This window comes from Homarus americanus, unplaced genomic scaffold (assembly GCF_018991925.1).
Source record: "Homarus americanus isolate GMGI-L3 unplaced genomic scaffold, GMGI_Hamer_2.0 scaffold367, whole genome shotgun sequence".
Taxonomy (NCBI): domain Eukaryota; kingdom Metazoa; phylum Arthropoda; class Malacostraca; order Decapoda; family Nephropidae; genus Homarus; species Homarus americanus.
In genome coordinates, this window is record NW_024743709.1 from 3,053,873 (window position 1) to 3,071,117 (window position 17,245).

General features: G+C 43.7%; 1 protein-coding gene across 1 annotated transcript in view; it reads left to right on the forward strand.

Moving 5' to 3' along the window:
- The window catches only part of LOC121877444 (progestin and adipoQ receptor family member 4-like), a 64,024-nt gene that overhangs the window by 1,493 nt on the left and 45,286 nt on the right, over positions 1-17,245 (forward strand). The gene's annotated exons all lie outside the window — the stretch shown is intronic.

Sequence of the window (17,245 nt, forward strand, 5' to 3'; positions counted from 1 at the left end):
TCGTATACATACTACTCTAACTGGGTTCTCTCGTATACATACTACTCTAACTGGGTTCTGTCACGCGTATACATACTACTCTAACTGGGTTCTGTCGTATACATACTGCTCTAACTGGGTTCTGTCGTATACATACTACTCTAACTGGGTTCTGTCGTATACATACTACTCTAACTGGGTTCTGTCGTATACATACTACTCTAACTGGGTTCTGTCGTATACATACTACTCTAACTGGGTTCTGTCGTATACATACTACTCTAACTGGGTTCTGTCGTATACATACTACTCTAACTGGGTTCTGTCGTATACATACTACTCTAACTGGGTTCTGTCGTATACATACTACTCTAACTGGGTTCTGTCGTATACATACTACTCTAACTGGGTTCTCTCGTATACATACTCCTCTAACTGGGTTCTGTCGTATACATACTCCTCTAACTGGGTTCTGTCGTATACATACTACTCTAACTGGGTTCTCTCGTATACATACTACTCTAACTGGGTTCTGTTGGCGACCTTTTCTCCACTAATAGCTTCCTTAACTTCTAATACTGAACGATCATCTAATCAGGTAGTTAAGATTTGCATACATGACAGAATAATGCTGACTTGAGTTGCTGACTCAGTTCTGTTAAGTTAGCCCGTGTTCCTCTGTATACGACTGTTAATGTAATGGTCTCTCCTGATAGGCATTGGAATATGTTGAAGGGTGTGATATGAGACGGACTATTATACCCAGGTTCGTGTAAGATCATCGTATTAAGTTGACGTGGTAATGGCGTGACGTGGTAATGGCGTTTTATCACTTTTTTTTTATGGTGGGCTGATGATTCGTCCCGGGTGTATTGACTACCGTGTTATAGTTATGGAATGTAGTAAATAATGTTTTTATTTTGGAGGTGATGATACCTTGATTTGGTTAGGTGAGGCTGATACTGAATCTTTGGCTATTTGTCCGGTGAGGAAATGCCCTATAGGATCACTTTTTATATGGGTAGAATCTTAAAAAAAACGAAGTTTATTATACAATAGTCAAACATTACTAATATAGGTATACTGTAAACAGGTTAATCTAACGTCACCACTATAGGATAAAGGGGACCATTATAGTGGAGCTCGGTGGAACTTAATATAGCCTATTTGATCTGGGGTCTATCAGGATTAAATCATAATAAGTGAGCCTCAGTCTTGTTTATCTGGTTTGTTTAGGTTCTGGGGGGGGGGGGTTGATTAGAACACATGAACTTGATCTCAGTTCTGTTAGGTAGCTGTGGGGAGATTAGGTTGGAGTTTGGGGTCTATTAGGGCTGAAACCCATTTGGCAAATCGTGGGCAAGTTAAATTCCTGTAGCCTGCATAACGTGATCCCTCCCTGCCTCCTTCCTTCCCTGCCTGCCTGCTCCCTGCCCCCCTGCTTGCCTCCCTCCCTGCTTGCTTCCCTCCCTGCTTGCCTCCTTTCAACTCAGTGTCTCCGGTAGCAGGCAGGCAGGGAGGGAGGGAGGCAGGGATATTTTTCTGGGTCACCCTATATATGTTGAATAATCAGCGTTAATGTGTGTATGTAAATAAGCATGTTGCCGTGAGTTTGGCGTGGTTTAATATTCATTCCTCAGCATGACACCTATTGAGCATAAATTATATTCCAGTCGGTATGTAAATTACGGGGCTTTAGTGTTAATAAAAGCAGTCTAACACGCAATGATATTTTTTTGTTTTTGTGGGAAAGATGAATGGGAAAATGATCACATTGAACGTCTTTGCTTTGTTTTGGTGGTGTTCAGTATGTTATAATGATCTAATTCCAGATTACACGTTACGTCATAAAATCACAATAATAATATGTAATGAGGTCAACTTCGATCGTTTTCACAGTGATGGAAGATATTTTACACATGATAAATGATGCTTAGTCAATTATAAAAACACGAAAAACATCAACCTAGACTTTTTTACCTGTGGAATATATTTATTTTGGTATATAGGTTTCGTAGGTTATTTTGTTAGCTGGAATAAAAGTTGGAAGTAAACACAATTGGCTGTGAACTTGCATTGAATTTAATAACGATTCTAGAGACTTTAATACACCATTAACCAGCGAAAACTTCATAGTACTGTACTGTAAAAGTATAGCGTAAAGTTACATAGACAGAACTTGTAGCAGACCAATACAGTATAAATACAGAATAAAAGGACTGTTGGTGTATTAAACAAAGTACAGTACTTGATAACGACCGCCGCATGTTTGGTTCGGCACGACCATTAATAATTTTGTATCCCCTCCCTTTAATGCCTTGGGAGGGTGAAGTAATTGGTGATGCTTTCTGCTTCTCTCATTCTTCCCAACGTAGGGTGGAGTCTTCCCCTCTCCCTCACTTCCCGAGGGGAGGAGCGGGACTTACCCCATCCCTCACTTATACTGAGGGATGTTGGGACTGCTTCTCGCCTCCCCCGTGTTGATGGATGGGGGGGGAGGGGGGGGGTGCCCTGCTTTACCCTCCTCGACCTGAGAGGGAAAGAGGGTCGTGGTGAGCGCACTCCCAATCAAGCACGGAGAGGGAGGGAGAAGTGAGTCTCACGTGGTGTGGAGAAAGGAGAGAGTGTTGGGGTTGTTCTCCCTCCCTCCCTCTCGTGCACCGTTCACGTGCTCAGCTTAACAGTGTCCTCGCCACCTTCCTGTGGGGCCAAACCCGTCGTATCCTGCCGCCAGACTTCCCCACCCTCCCTCCCACACCCTCCCTTGTCCTGTTGCCTCCCTGCTCCTCCTGAGATGAAGATGGTGATCGAGAAGGTAATAACCTCTATGAAAGTGAATACAAACAAAAAAATAGGGAAGTAATGATGACACGTAAACTATGCATAGGAACATAAATACAGCTCATCATAGGGTAATTATGATGTAAAAATTAATTCATGATAATTAATTGAGAATACAAGAGTAGACATGTAGTAGTGTTATATGAGATAAGAAAATAGAAGTATTGAAGGACACCACCAAGTACAAAACAAGTCGCGCGTGAGGGTTAATTTTCCGTCAACTTGCAGCCATGAAGGAGGTGCAGCTCATGGTCAAAATAGGAGACCTCAACTTTTTTTTATTAGAATTGAATCACCTCTCAACACAAGGAGGACGTTGCCTTATGAAGTAGAATCAGATAAGGTGACATTATGATCCTGTTTGTGTTAGAGTGAGTGAGGTAATGCCATCCGTCATGTCAACAGAGCGGTGTGTTGGTGGCGGCGTGTAGCAGCTGAGCCCATTGCCACAGTTGCCGCGCCGAGATTTTCAAGGTCCCACAGCAACGCGTTTGTAGCTTATGTAAGGATTAATTAACGGTGTTCACATTAAGCTCAGTTATTTAGAAGGATATCAACATGTATTTGTATCTTGAATAGTTGTGTTAGATTATAAAACACGAATGTAGTCAAAAGTTTTCGTGGTGAAATTAGTCGATGGAATGTTGAAACGAACAAAGAAATTATTAAACTAGTGACATACTGTGCATCTATTGCAGGAGTTACCTCAGACAATGCTAACGACTTTGAAATTATTTCAGTGTTTGGTTTAATAACTTGATTACCTTATCTTATTAAAAGGTGTTATTGGATTTCAAGGTGAATGGGCGTAAGAACTCGGGGCGACTTCTCCTGTCCGAGATGATTTACCTGAGGAAGTGAACAGGTGTAGGTGGGCGTGGCACACCTGAGAGGTTTGAGCGGTGACTCCCTCCATAACACATGACACATACGGTCAAGCAACAGCAAATCATTGACTCATGACAATTCAACAGATTACCTCCCTGCTGAGAATAAAGTTCAAGGTGTCCCTCTTAAATTAATATGAAATTAATAGTTTGCGGGTTTCGACTGCGTGTTAATTTATTATAACATTTCCGATTCTTGACTGAGAGTTCCATTCGTGGTACTATAATATACTGTCTTAGCAACTATATTACAATTAGGGTACTGGTTTTAGATCGATTAAACTCAAACTGATTATTATGGCTTCACATTTCTACGCCATTGTTATCTTGAATGTCCTTTTTGTCATTCTATGAAGAGATGTTGACCAGGAAAGTAATGTACTGTGTTGTGTATGTTTGAGGCACTTGGCATGTTGAGTTTATATTAGCCTTGACTGTATGCGAGGCCCCCATGTTAAACCTGGTACAGGACGTTAGTAGATTTTTAAATTAGGAGTTGTTTCTCTTTAGGGTTTATAGTCTATGTCTATATCGGGTTATTTTATTATGTGTCTACGGTACTATTATTATTATTATTATTATTATTGTTGTTAGTAGTATTAGTAATATGCAACACGAATATTACTATATTTTTCATGTCATTGTTATGTATTTTGTCTATTATATTTTTGATGATATAAAATAAGTATAGGTCGATCATCAGTACCGTATATATACACACTAATATGTATGACGTCATTACTAGTTCCCTTATAGGCTATATACATTACGTCATCATTATACCTGTGTTCAAGGCTACAATGACGTCATTACTAGTTCCCTTATAGGCTATATACATTACGTCATCATTATACCTGTGTTCAAGGCTACAGGTATCCATTCTAGGTTTGTTTAACTGTTGACTGTTGCGTTATTATTTTATTTGACTGATAGAATAAACAGGAAAGAACAACTTGCTTTACTTTGGAGCCTAGTTAGGAAGCCTTGTCCTCTGTCCTTGAGTGTAAAGAAACCTTATGAAGCGTCGTACCTTGAACAGTATGTATGTCTGGGGGGGTGGGGGGGAGGGGGTGGTTCGTGTACAGCTGATGGGGTTTGACTAATTTCGTGTTGAATTGTTCTCTGGTTATATTTTTTTATGTTGTTGATTTATCTCCTTCTTGGCCGTGCTGTGTTGTATTTGTTGTTTGTCAATGTTTATCGTTGTCTTTTTACCCATTTCTCTCTCTTTCATTGACAAGATTGGCTCTATATAAACATTCCTCCTCTCCCCTTCTTCTCTTTCTCCTCTCCTCTTCCTCTCCTCCTGCTCCTCTTGCGACACACACAAGGAGAGAGGGAGGGTAATAAGTCGAGTGTGTTGGCTCAAACAGGATGTGACTAGGCTGCCTGACACATCCCTCTCCAATACATCCTCGCCACAAAGTTAATACACATCTTTTATAGTTTTGTCATGTAATTGTATGAATATTAAGTGACTGGATTAAGCTACAGTATACAGATAAGTTTAATATGTTCAAGTGCCCTTAGTTAATGGTGTTTGGAGAGCATATAAAACTGGTTTATTTATGTGAGATAGACAAATATACGAACAGAATGATACTGAAGTTTTAAGAACAATATGTGGTGATTAGGCTAGACACGCTCTGGTATCTTTAGTTAAGGGGGGGGGAAAAGTTACCTCGCTATTATTTAAACTTCACCATTGCCAGGATTCTTTAAATTTCTAAAGTCTTATAACTCAATTAGGTGTTTTAGACTTTTTGGAAACAGAGTGTGTTTATTTTATTTATTTATTTTTAGGACAGACACCGGTGGCCATATTGTGAGGAAATGCTCCACCGGAATAACATGTTTTTTTTTCTAGTATACAATTAGGGGGGGGGGATTAAATATTAAAATGTAAACAAAATAAATGGTTGAGGATGTGTGGTCAGGCATCCTCACTCATCCTTTAAAATTGGCCGTGGAATGAGTCTAATCCTATAAAATAAACATCAGTAGTTAAGGGGGGGGGGGGGTATATATACTTGAGGGTATCCGGGTATAGCCTCGTAAATTTTCGGTAAGGGGGAGGCGGAGGAAGAGCAGGAGGAGGAACAGGCGCTTGGTGAATAGACTTTTACAATGGGTCTCGTCTCTCCCTCCCTCCCGCTAAAATAAATAAATAAATAAATACTTCGTTAATGAATAATAGGGGCAGTATTTCAGTATATTTGGTGTTGAAATAAGATATAAAATTAATCTAAACGTCTTCCTCTTAATCTGATAAAAGGATGTTTGTAGGCTACCATCTCACTGTAGTTCTTAGGCCATCATACTCTACAATGAATTTGTTGATGCTTAAGTGAGTTAGTATTTATGTTTTTTACTTAACGATGCTTACCTGTTGAGGATCGTGGCATTACAATTGGTTAAAGATTTAGTCATGGGAATGGACGCTAGTCACGCGTTGGCATGACTAGGTATACAAATCGGTAACGTTGCTCGATAAATATTGCTACATAGATAAGAAATTACTATCACAAATGTTGATAAGAGGCTGGAAGGCGTAGTGATACTAACACTAACATATCACACACACACACACACACACACACACACGGAGACAGGAAGTAATGTTTTTGTGTTAGTGGTGAGATTGATGTGATGATGATGAGGGTCATGGTGTGTTTATCTACTTTATGGAGTGAGGGAGGGTGAAGAGTGATGCTGTAGGCGAGTTTGGATGCTGTATAGTAATAATGGTAAGTGTGTGTGTGTGTGTGTGTGTGTGTGTGTAAAAGGCCTAGCTATACTCCCCGTCAATCAATATGCTAAACAGCCTCACTTTGTTCAGGCAGCCCGACAAGTTTCTTTTGGCCCTGCAGGACAACACCCAACGATCGAAACATTGGCATCTCATCGACTAAATAACACTGGCCGAGAAAAGAGACCGCCCAGATGTGTTCATAACTCAAAGCCATGCGTCGTGCCCCCAGTGTGAAACAGATTATAGCTTCATCAGAGCCAAATTCTCGCTTTTACTTCGCCGCCTAAATGGTGAAAGCGGCAAGTTACCAGAAGAAAAATAATATGGTTTGGTGTTGTGAAATAACTTGTGGATCTAGAGATGAAGCACTAAGGTACACTCAAGACCGACACGACGACGATCTACAGTGACGCCTTCAGGATCACATCGACGAAAATGACAGGAAAATATTGCGTTACTCCTCTCAGACAAACGTACTGACTGACTGACTGATTGCCTTTATTAACTAGAAAAAAAATAACCTCCAGTCTCAGATACTTGAAGATGTTTCCTATTGAGTAATGTTTATAGTTTAGTCAAGTCTGGTGGTATACAGTACAGTAGTCGACCATGGAATGTGAACAAGGCCATCAAACATTTACAAGGATGAAGGTCACTTATATTTCTCGTCATGACTTGTTTTCAACGTGTTCATATCTGGTTGTTAATTGTTTTTTGTTTGTTTGTAGTCATCACTTTAATTACCACGAAACGTTTGATAATGTGTGACTGAATATAAATTAGTTTTTTCCTTCTTTTTTTTTTTTTTTAATTTGTTCCACTTCCACTTTGTTCTCTCCCAACTCTTTTACTAGTGTACCCACCAATGAAAACTAAAAAAGAGATGATTCATATCAAGAAATAATACAAATACACTACAGCAAGATACAGACCTTTTGTACCACATTCTCCTTCCTATTTATTTTGATTGTGACACTCTTGACATCTGCCACCACTATCACTACCATCACCACTACTGCTGCCATCACCACCACCACCACCACCACTACTGCTACCATCATTACCACCACCACCACCACCACTACTACTACCACCACCACCACCACTGCTACCATCATTACCACCACCACTACTACCACCACCACCACTACTACTACTACTACTACTACAATTACTGCCTCCACAATCATTCTCAATCGTCAACTTGGTTATTCATATGGTACTACCAGCCAACCAGCCAGGAAACCAAGGGAGGATGGGAGGACAAGAAGCAAGGGACGAGCCCACCTGTAGTTCTCAGGTGGTTACTTACGTCTTAATGAAGCCCACATGCCAGGGATATTGATCAGTACCGGGAGAGAGGGAGTGTTTAAGGTGGTGAAGAGAGAGAGAGGGGGAGGAAGGAAGGAAGATTGTGTTTGTTACCAAGGAGGAGGGAGGAAGAGTAGGAGTGTCTTGCCTAAGAGGGAGGAGGGGGGGCGGGGGTGTTATTTGAGGACGTAAGCACGATGCTGATAAAACCTCATACACGTCACCTGCCTTCTGCTACCACCACTACCAACCACCTAGCACCTACCACTACCACCCACCTACCACCTACCACTACCACCCACCTACCACCCACACCACCTCCCCACCCACCTAACCTCCCCACCACCCACCACTCCCCACCATCACCACCTACCCTACCACCTACCCACCACCACACCCACCCACCCACCTACCTACCACTCCCCCACCTACTCCCCCACCTCCCCACCTATCACCACCCCTACCCTCCCCACCTATCACCCACCCTACCACCTACCACCAACCACCCACCTACCCACCACCACCACCCACCCACCTACCACCCACCACCACCACCCCACCTACCACTACCTCCCCCACCACCCACCTACCACTACCACCCCACCCACCACTCCCCACCACCACCCACCCCCTCCCCCTACCACTCCCCACCTACCACTCCCCACCTACCACTCCCCACCACCACCTACCAGTCCCCACCACTACAACTTCATACAGTAGTGGGTATCTGACCGAGTTTCTTTGAGATTTAGAGACATTAATGTCTTTATTGATATACTGTACACATTAAGGTCCATTTTTGTGAGCGATTCGAACTTTTGAGGAGCCAGGATTTAGAGAGAGAGATGCTAGGGTACAGTCTTAATGCAACTTCCTCGCCATACTTACCCCCATCATTGTGTCATACTCGAGAGCCAATAAAAAAACCCCAATTCCATCAAACATGTAAACTTCAGGGAAAAATTTGACGCATGAATCTCCTTCAAGAACCAGCTGTCTTATTCGGGGCCAGACCTCCTCTTCAGTGGGTCAGTTCGATGCGCTCTCAAGTCTTCAGTCAAGGAGGAAATTCAACTTGGGGAAAACTTTTATTTGATTCCAGATTCTTCAAAAGGTTAATAACGCTGAATATTCCTCACCACTGAAGATACATGTAAACAAATACTTAAATTATTGTTTGTTTTTGTGTTAAATTATATAAAAAATAAAATATAAACTGATAAAAAAAATTACACCGAGACTCAAAGCGTGATAAGATACCTATACGTTTATTTACCTATCAGAGAAAACTGTGCGTGGGTCCGTGGGTAACATTGTGGACCATCTTCAGGAGTGTTGTGCGTGGGTCCGTGGGTAACATTGCTCATCTTCAGGAGTGTTGTACGTGGGTCCGTGGGTAACATTGCTCATCTTCAGGAGTGTTGTACGTGGGTCCGCGGGTAACATTGCTCATCTTCAGGAGTGTTGTGCGTGGGTCCGTGGGTAACATTGCTCATCTTCAGGAGTGTTGTGCGTGGGTCCGCGGGTAACATTGCTCATCTTCAGGAGTGTTGTGCGTGGGTCCGCGGGTAACATTGCCCATCTTCAGGAGTGTTGTGCGTGGGTCCGTGGGTAACATTGTCCATCTTCGCAAGTGTTGTGCGTGGGTCCGTACGTAACATCGTCCATCTTCAGGAGTGTTGTGCGTGGGTCCGTGGTTAACATTGTGTACCGTCCAGTGGTAGTTAGTGTAATCCTATTGGCCCGTATTTCTTGCCATGGTAAAGGTGGTGGTGGCGGATTGGTGTCTGTTGCTTGTGGCCTTAGGGTAATATGACACACACACACACACGCACACACATATACACGCACACACACACACACATACGGTATTTAAAACTAGAAGCTTATAATAGCGAGTGGATGATTAAATTTTGCTTATAGTTAGTATTACGAGGGTGTACGTGTATGAGGGTGTGGTGTGAGGGTACGGGTGTATGAGGGTGTAGTGTGAGGTAGTGGGTGTATGAGGGAGGTGTAGTGTGAGGGCGCAGTAGTAGGTGAGGGGGGGGGGACAGTTTTAACAGGTAAGTTATTTCGGGTATACCAGGTGTAGAGCTACAGGTGGCGGACATACTCAGTGCAGTATATCCTGGTTAACGGCCCCGGGCGAGTGAAGGTCTGAGTCAGGCGAACGTTTGCCTCCTGTATTCTGCTAACACTGGCGATCAGGATTCTCTTTGGAAAGGACTAGATATTACTCTTGCTTTTATCAATTTTTAAAGACTTTACCTGATCTACCTGGGATTATAGGTATGTAATTAGTCGCCAGAAGTGAATTGTAGATAGTTATACCAGAATCATTGCAAAGTCGATTATATGCACGCAAAATCCTCACGAAACCTATGGATTTGGAGGTATATCAATGTCAGTGTCTCTCATTTTGTCCCGTTTCGTTGCTTTAGGATGATCGGTTCATGGAAATTCAGAGGTAATGAGTAAACAGGCAGGGCTTACCAGGTGCGTCAACAAACATCAGATCATATCAGTTACTGGCAAGTATATTTTTCCTGGCGTCTTTCCTGAGGCAGGTGTGGTGCTAGTGGTGGTGGTGGACTGGATGGATAGTGGTAGACGAGTGGTGGTGATACAGGTGGAGTGGGGGATTTAGTAGAGGTGAGTGGGGATAGTGGTGATGTTTGGTGTGGTGATAGTGACGTGGGTAGGTATATAGGTTCATCTGCCAGTAGGGATAAATTGGTGATGGTGATAGGGGTTTGAGTAATGGCGATAGTGATGGTGTATGAGTCGAATATTGTTATTTTAAGTCCTCAGTTTTAAATACACTTACCTAGTTTCCTATATTCAAGTACACAAGTTCGAATCTAAACATTATTATCTCAAAGTTCGAATCCCCACGTTCGAACACTCATTGTATGGTCAGGACTGTCTCGTATGGACAGTCCAACAACCGTAGTAGTAGTAGCAGAAGTAGAAGCGGCTCTATGGTATTACGTATGCAGTGATTCTTGTCCCCAGATTGATTCATGATGGACTCCTTGCTCAAAGCTGTTTCACACATCCTGCTTCACGGGTTCAATACCAGGGGTTATAGTAGTGGGTTTCGGGGTCTCGGATCAAGAGCTTTATTTGGGGTGTTTGTCGACTGGGTGGCGGGGAGAGGGGGGGGGTCACGGAAACAAGGTAGGCTTTTTTTTTATATTGCTCTCTCTCTCTCTCTCTCTCTCTCTCTCTCTCTCTCTCAAAACAATTACATTCACAATTGGAAAACTTGGTGAAAATTGCGTCATCACTCAGTCACGGCATGACAATCAAGGATAAATAGCTGACACATCATCACGTGACACAAGATGGCGGCGCCGGTGATCTAGTAATAATAACACTAATAATGATAACATGGACGGCATCAGAGGGAGGTGTGAGCCAACTCCTGGTGGTGTGCTTTTCGACCTGGTTACCTTGACGTTTGACCTGGTTATTCTTGATGTTTGACCTTGACGTTTGACCTGGTTACCTTTGACATTTGACCTGGCTACCTTTGACGTTTGACCTGGTTACCTTGACGTTTGACCTGGTTACCTTGACGTTTGACCTGGTTATTCTTGATGTTTGACCTTGACGTTTGACCTGGTTACCTTTGACATTTGACCTGGTTACCTTTGACGTTTGACCTGGTTACCTTGACGTTTGACCTGGTTACCTTGACGTTTGACCTGGTTAGCCTTAAATACATAGTAGCTGTTGGCAGGTAAAGGTATATCCCAAGTGTTGATAAACACTGGATATCTCTCTCTCTTACACACACGTCACCTCAGTACGGGTCGTTATGAATAATTAGTCTGTTATTATCCCTCCTGTTAGTTTGTAGATTGACAATTGCTTCACTATCATCATGTCATCATGTCATCATCATCATCATCATCCACCAGTACTGACGTCACTCTAGGAAACATATTGCAGGGATCTTTACCCAACCCAACCCAAACAGGATATCAAGTTATATAATTATAAACTCCTGTGACATTGGCGCCTTGGCTCTCAGGGTCGTGTTTAACCAGTGTAAACATAAACAAGACTCGTATCCATGTGTCAAGCGAGGTCATAACTACCTGTACAATACCACGAATAGCTGAAGAGAGTCTACCTGCAGCTGTGAGAGGCTTGAGGTAGACAGGTGGGTAGGTAGGTGAGGTTGGTGGTGGGAGGGGGGTAGGGTAGGTAGGTGGTGTGAGGGGGGGGGTAGGTGGTGAGAGGTCTGGGGGTAGGTAGGTAAGTAGGTGGGTGGGGTACAGGGATGGGGTGTTTGGTGGGAAAGGTAGGGGGGGGTGGGAGGGGTGGCAGGTGAACTGACATCCACTTTAAGGTACTTGACATCAGGTATTGGCTTCAGAGAGATCACCTCGTATACACCTCTGCACCTAACGTATTGGTCGCTTGGTGTGTGTGTGTGTGTGTGCTAAGTCAGGCTCACTCCATTAGTTTACCTTGTTACACCTCGTTCAGTATGGAGTTATTACAGGCTTCTACACGTCGAGTACAGTACAGTACAGTACGTGGTTAGTACAGTACACACGTTTAATAGCTCCAAATATTGCTCACGTTTAATAGCTCCCAACAAGGCGGTCAGCCCGCCCTCTCTTACCTCCTCCTAAATTTCTTCAATTTCCGAACTATAACTTCCTTCCCCCACCTCTAATCTTCTGTCACTCTCCTCTCTCTCAAAAAAAAAGAAAGGAAAAAAGACAAATGAGTGATGCCAGAGCTCGTGGCATCCCCCCTCCTGCCATGTGCAACCACGGACTCTCTCTCTCTCTCTCTTCACTGACAAAACGCGTAGAGACATCATTTTAGTGTCATATGATCAGTTTTTCACCGTATTTTACCCCGCAATTTCCCTCGTCATTTATCCCCTGCCCACTGCTTAGTGATTTATGATGGTAAACAGAGGAAAAAATACAATAAAATACTAATATTTAAAATATAAAATTATATTGATTTAATGCTTACATTGGAAGCTTACATTCTCCCAAAGAACACGTTAAAAAATATGATGGGAGATCAGATGCGCTTTCGCTCAAGAACATATTTTCTGGCGAATTTATATTCGTCCAGACAAGCTTCGACTGCCCACTTTTTTCCTTTTATTTTTATTTATTTTTGGCAAAGGTCACTGTGACGCCATACTTATCAAGCATATCTTTTATTCCTCGGCCGGGCAAAGCTAATAGATCCTCACCACGTCGGCGCACCTCATACTTAAGGGGTCACTATGGTTTGGTCTTCCTCACTCTCTTCGTGGACGCCACCCTCTTGGTGGTCGTCTTCATCATCTTGGTAGACGCCACCCTCTTGGCTGCCCAGAACAGACACACAAACAGACACACGCCTAGTCCTATAGTATATTAGATATGGCTCACGTTTAATAGCTCTCAATATTGCTCACGTTCAATAGCTCTCAGTACTCCTCGCTACTTATTAATACAACAAAATTTACCAACCATTCGTAACTGGAGGAAGATTATACTAAAGAACATGTTTCATAATGTGGGGCGCCTAGAATGGGAGTGGCCACGACTTGGAGATAGGGGCCAACAGGCGTGTTCACTGGCCTTTGTTCTACACCATCAAGCCTGACTGTGTCGCTCACGTCGCCACAAGGTCAAGAAAATTTGGTGATATTGATTTTTTTTCAGGGGGAGGGGGGGGCATTTAGGGATGTGGCATTCCCATTCTAGGCGCCTTATGTACTGTAGCTCTTTAATGTTTCGTGTATAAGTAACATTTAACATTCTATATTGCTGGATGATAAGCTCCTTCTACGTTACCTATACTGTAATCATGAGCCTTACCTGTGTTAGTTACCTGTATTCTTAATTCATACGTCCAATCAAGTAGCAGGTGTTTATCAAGGTGTTTTCTCATCACCTGGGACCTAAGGGAAGCATATCCATTAGTGGTGTAACTCAGAGTTGGTGATGGCTATAATGAGGTTGAGGCGGTGGCTGAGTGGTTACAACGCCCGACTTGTGTCCTATGCGTCGTTGGTTCGTTTCGAGGGATCGCTCCAACCAACGAGCTGTAGATGGGTACCTGACTTTACAGATGAGGAGATTGATGCCAGTCGAGTGCTGTGCCTCAAGTGATAGAATTTTTTGATACTGAAAAAAAAAGACTTAGTTTAAAGACTCTCTATCACACTGTCCTATAATTAAAGAGTTTATCACACTGTCCTATAATTCAAGACTCCCTATCACACTGTCCTATAATTCAAGACTCCTTATCACACTGTCCTATAATTAAAGACTCCCTATCACACTGTCCAATAATTACATTTTCATAACATCAATTTAACATTCTAATCATTACTGACAATTACCTGCTTCTCACTTCCGTTATTACATTCTAAATCACTTGTTCACACCTTGTCATCATGAACCAGGGTGCTGCTGCTATCATCACTAGGTGTAGTAAATTAAGGCCCCTTGTTCCTCCTGCCTTGTCGCGGGGAGCTCTAGATTAGATTATACGAGGCGCGACCCAATTGTCTCTCTCTCTCTCTCTCACACACACACACACACACACACACACACACACACACACACACACACACACCTACCTTCCCCCAGACAACACCGCTGAATTATATATACCTCCTGTCTCTTTCGTAGGTCATCCTGATATTTCTCCTTGAACAAAAACTGTTAGTGGTTTTTATTCTTCTTGGACAAAACTCCTTGTAATTTTTATTTTCCCTGGACAAAATTCTTAGTAATTCTTTTTCTCCTTGGACAAACCCCCCTAGCATTTTTTTGTTTTCCGTGGACAAAACCCCTTAGTAAATTCTCATTGGACAAAACCACAAATAAACTCTCCCTGTTCCACCTTGCTTATCCTCCTCCTCCTCCTCCTCCTCTTTCCCCTTACACATCTCGACGATCTCTTCCCCCTTACACATCTCGACGACCTTTTCCTCCTTACACATCTCGACCTCCCCTTCCTCCTCCTATCCCCCATAACCCCTCCTCCTCTTCCTCCTCCCACACGTGGCACTGATGCACTCTGGCCTTACTGAGGACAATGAGCGGTAATAGTGTGTGGGAGGACGGTGGAACAGCTCAAACACCTCCACACCCTGTAAAGCTCCTACGTGGTGGTGGTGGAGCCTGAGAGAAGGTCTTAAATGGTGGTGGTGGAGCCTGAGAGAAGGTCTTAAATGGTGGTAGTGGAGCCTGAGAGAAGGTCTTAAATGGTGGTAGTGGAGCCTGAGAGAAGGTCTTAAATGGTGGTGGTGGAGCCTGAGAGAAGGTCTTAAATGGTGGTAGTGGAGCCTGAGAGAAGGTCTTAAATGGTGGTAGTGGAGCCTGAGAGAAGGTCTTAAATGGTGGTTGTGGAGCCTGAGAGAAGGTCTTAAATGGTGGTGGTGGAGCCTGAGAGAAGGTCTTAAATGGTGGTAGTGGAGCCTGAGAGAAGGTCTTAAATGGTGGTGGTGGAGCCTGAGAGAAGGTCTTAAATGGTGGTAGTGGAGCCTGAGAGGGTCGTATCTTAAGTGAATTAGTTTAGTTACGTTCTTGCATCCTCAATTAAAGGTGAATATTTATACCTTGTGAGCCTCTGAGAATCTGTATGTCATATCTTAAGTGAATTAGTTACGTACTTGCATCTTCAGTGAACCTTTGAGAATCTATCTTTGTGTCGTAGTTAATCTGGGTGAATTTATCATAGGAAGTTGGGAGAATCCTGCCCTGTGACTCCTAGGAGGGGGGGATAGGTGAGGGTTTGTGAGATTGTCAGTGTACCATCGATCACGAGTGAGAGATGTGAGGAGAGGGAGGCAAAGGAGAGTAAGAGAGAGGAAAGGAGGGCTGAGGGAGAGGAAGGGATGGGGGACTGAGAGATAGGTAAAGGCAGGGAAGATTAAGAAAGAGGAGGAAGAAGAGATGAAGAAGCAGAGAGAGAGAGAGAGAGGGGGGACGATGTAAGGAAGATGACGTTCTTTAAAGCAGAATGAGATAATGAGGAAGACGTAGGGAGGGGAAGGGAGGTGTGAGAATGACTAGAAGAGGAAGAGATAGAGAATCACAGGAGGTAGGGGAGGAAGAGAGGGGTGACTGAGGGAGGAAGAGATGCGTGAGGGGTGACTGAAGGAGGGAAGAGAGGCGTGAGGGGTGACTGAGGGAGGGAAGAGAGGCGTGAGGGGTGACTGAGGGAGGGAAGAGAGGAGGGGTGACTGAGGGAGGAAAGGTGGCGTGAGGTGACTGGGGAGGGAAGAGAGGCGTGAGGGTGACTGAGGAAGACGTAAGGGGTGACTGAGGGAGGGAAGGGTGGCGTGAGGGGTGACTGAGGGAGGGAAGAGAGGCGTGAGGGGTGACTGAGGAAGACGTAAGGGGTGACTGAGGGAGGGAAGGGTGGCGTGAGGGGTGACTGAGGAAGACGTGAAGGAGGAAGAGAGGCGTGAGGGGTAACTGAGGGAGGAAAGGGAGACGTGAGAGGAGATCATGAGAGACAGCGTGGTAAGGGAGTGAACTGGTAGAGGAAGGAAGGAAGGAAGGAAGGAAGGTGTTATCATGAAGGAAGAGGAAGGATAACATGCCTGGAGGTTGAGGGACTTGTCGTATATACTTAAGACAAATGCCCTCCAACTAGCCCAACCTTGAGTGAGATTATGACACTTGGTCGCTGACTCTACCACCGGCTCTTCTCTCCTATGTCGTGTTTGGTTAGGTTAGGTTTGGTTTTCTTTGGTCAGGTCAGGTCAGGTTAGGTTAGGTTAAGTGTCTTACGCATATCGAAAGGAAGTGAGTTGTTAGTAGTATTGATATGATTATTTTCTCGCCTTCTATAGTTGGAGTGTACACGAGATGATTATAACTTGCCTCTGTTGAAGTGTACACGAGAGATAACATTCCTCTGTTGAAGTGTCCGGGAGAGATAGATTACCCTCGCTGTTTCCTGCCATTAAGTAACTGTGATTGGCGGGGAGATGATAGTTGCTTGTGGTGAAACACTCGGCTGATTACACCACACCATTGTTATGTGTGGAGAATGACTAAGGTATACCGTTGATGATCATCCAACAACCTTATGGGAACTACAAAAATAACTAATGATATTGTTGTTTTGAAGGGAACAGGTAATCATTCTGTCAATTGAATGGGGAGGGAGAGGGGAGAGGGGGGAGGAGAGGGGGGAGGAGGAGGGGGAGGAGAGGAGAGGAGAGGGGAGGAATAATCTGCTGTGTTGTTGGGAAGGAACGGCTAATGATCCAACACTTTAATTCTGAATGCGTGATAGTGGGGGTCGGTCTTGTGGAGTCATCAGCTGAGTATGAAACACATCAACAGGATGGCGGGATGGTGACACATCATGTGGAGTAATCAGCGGGATGGTTCAGCTCCTAAATCTGAAGTGTGAATGGTGGGCAAATATTAAGACCTGTTACAGCAGTGTTATGGTGTGTGACTAATGATGATTATTG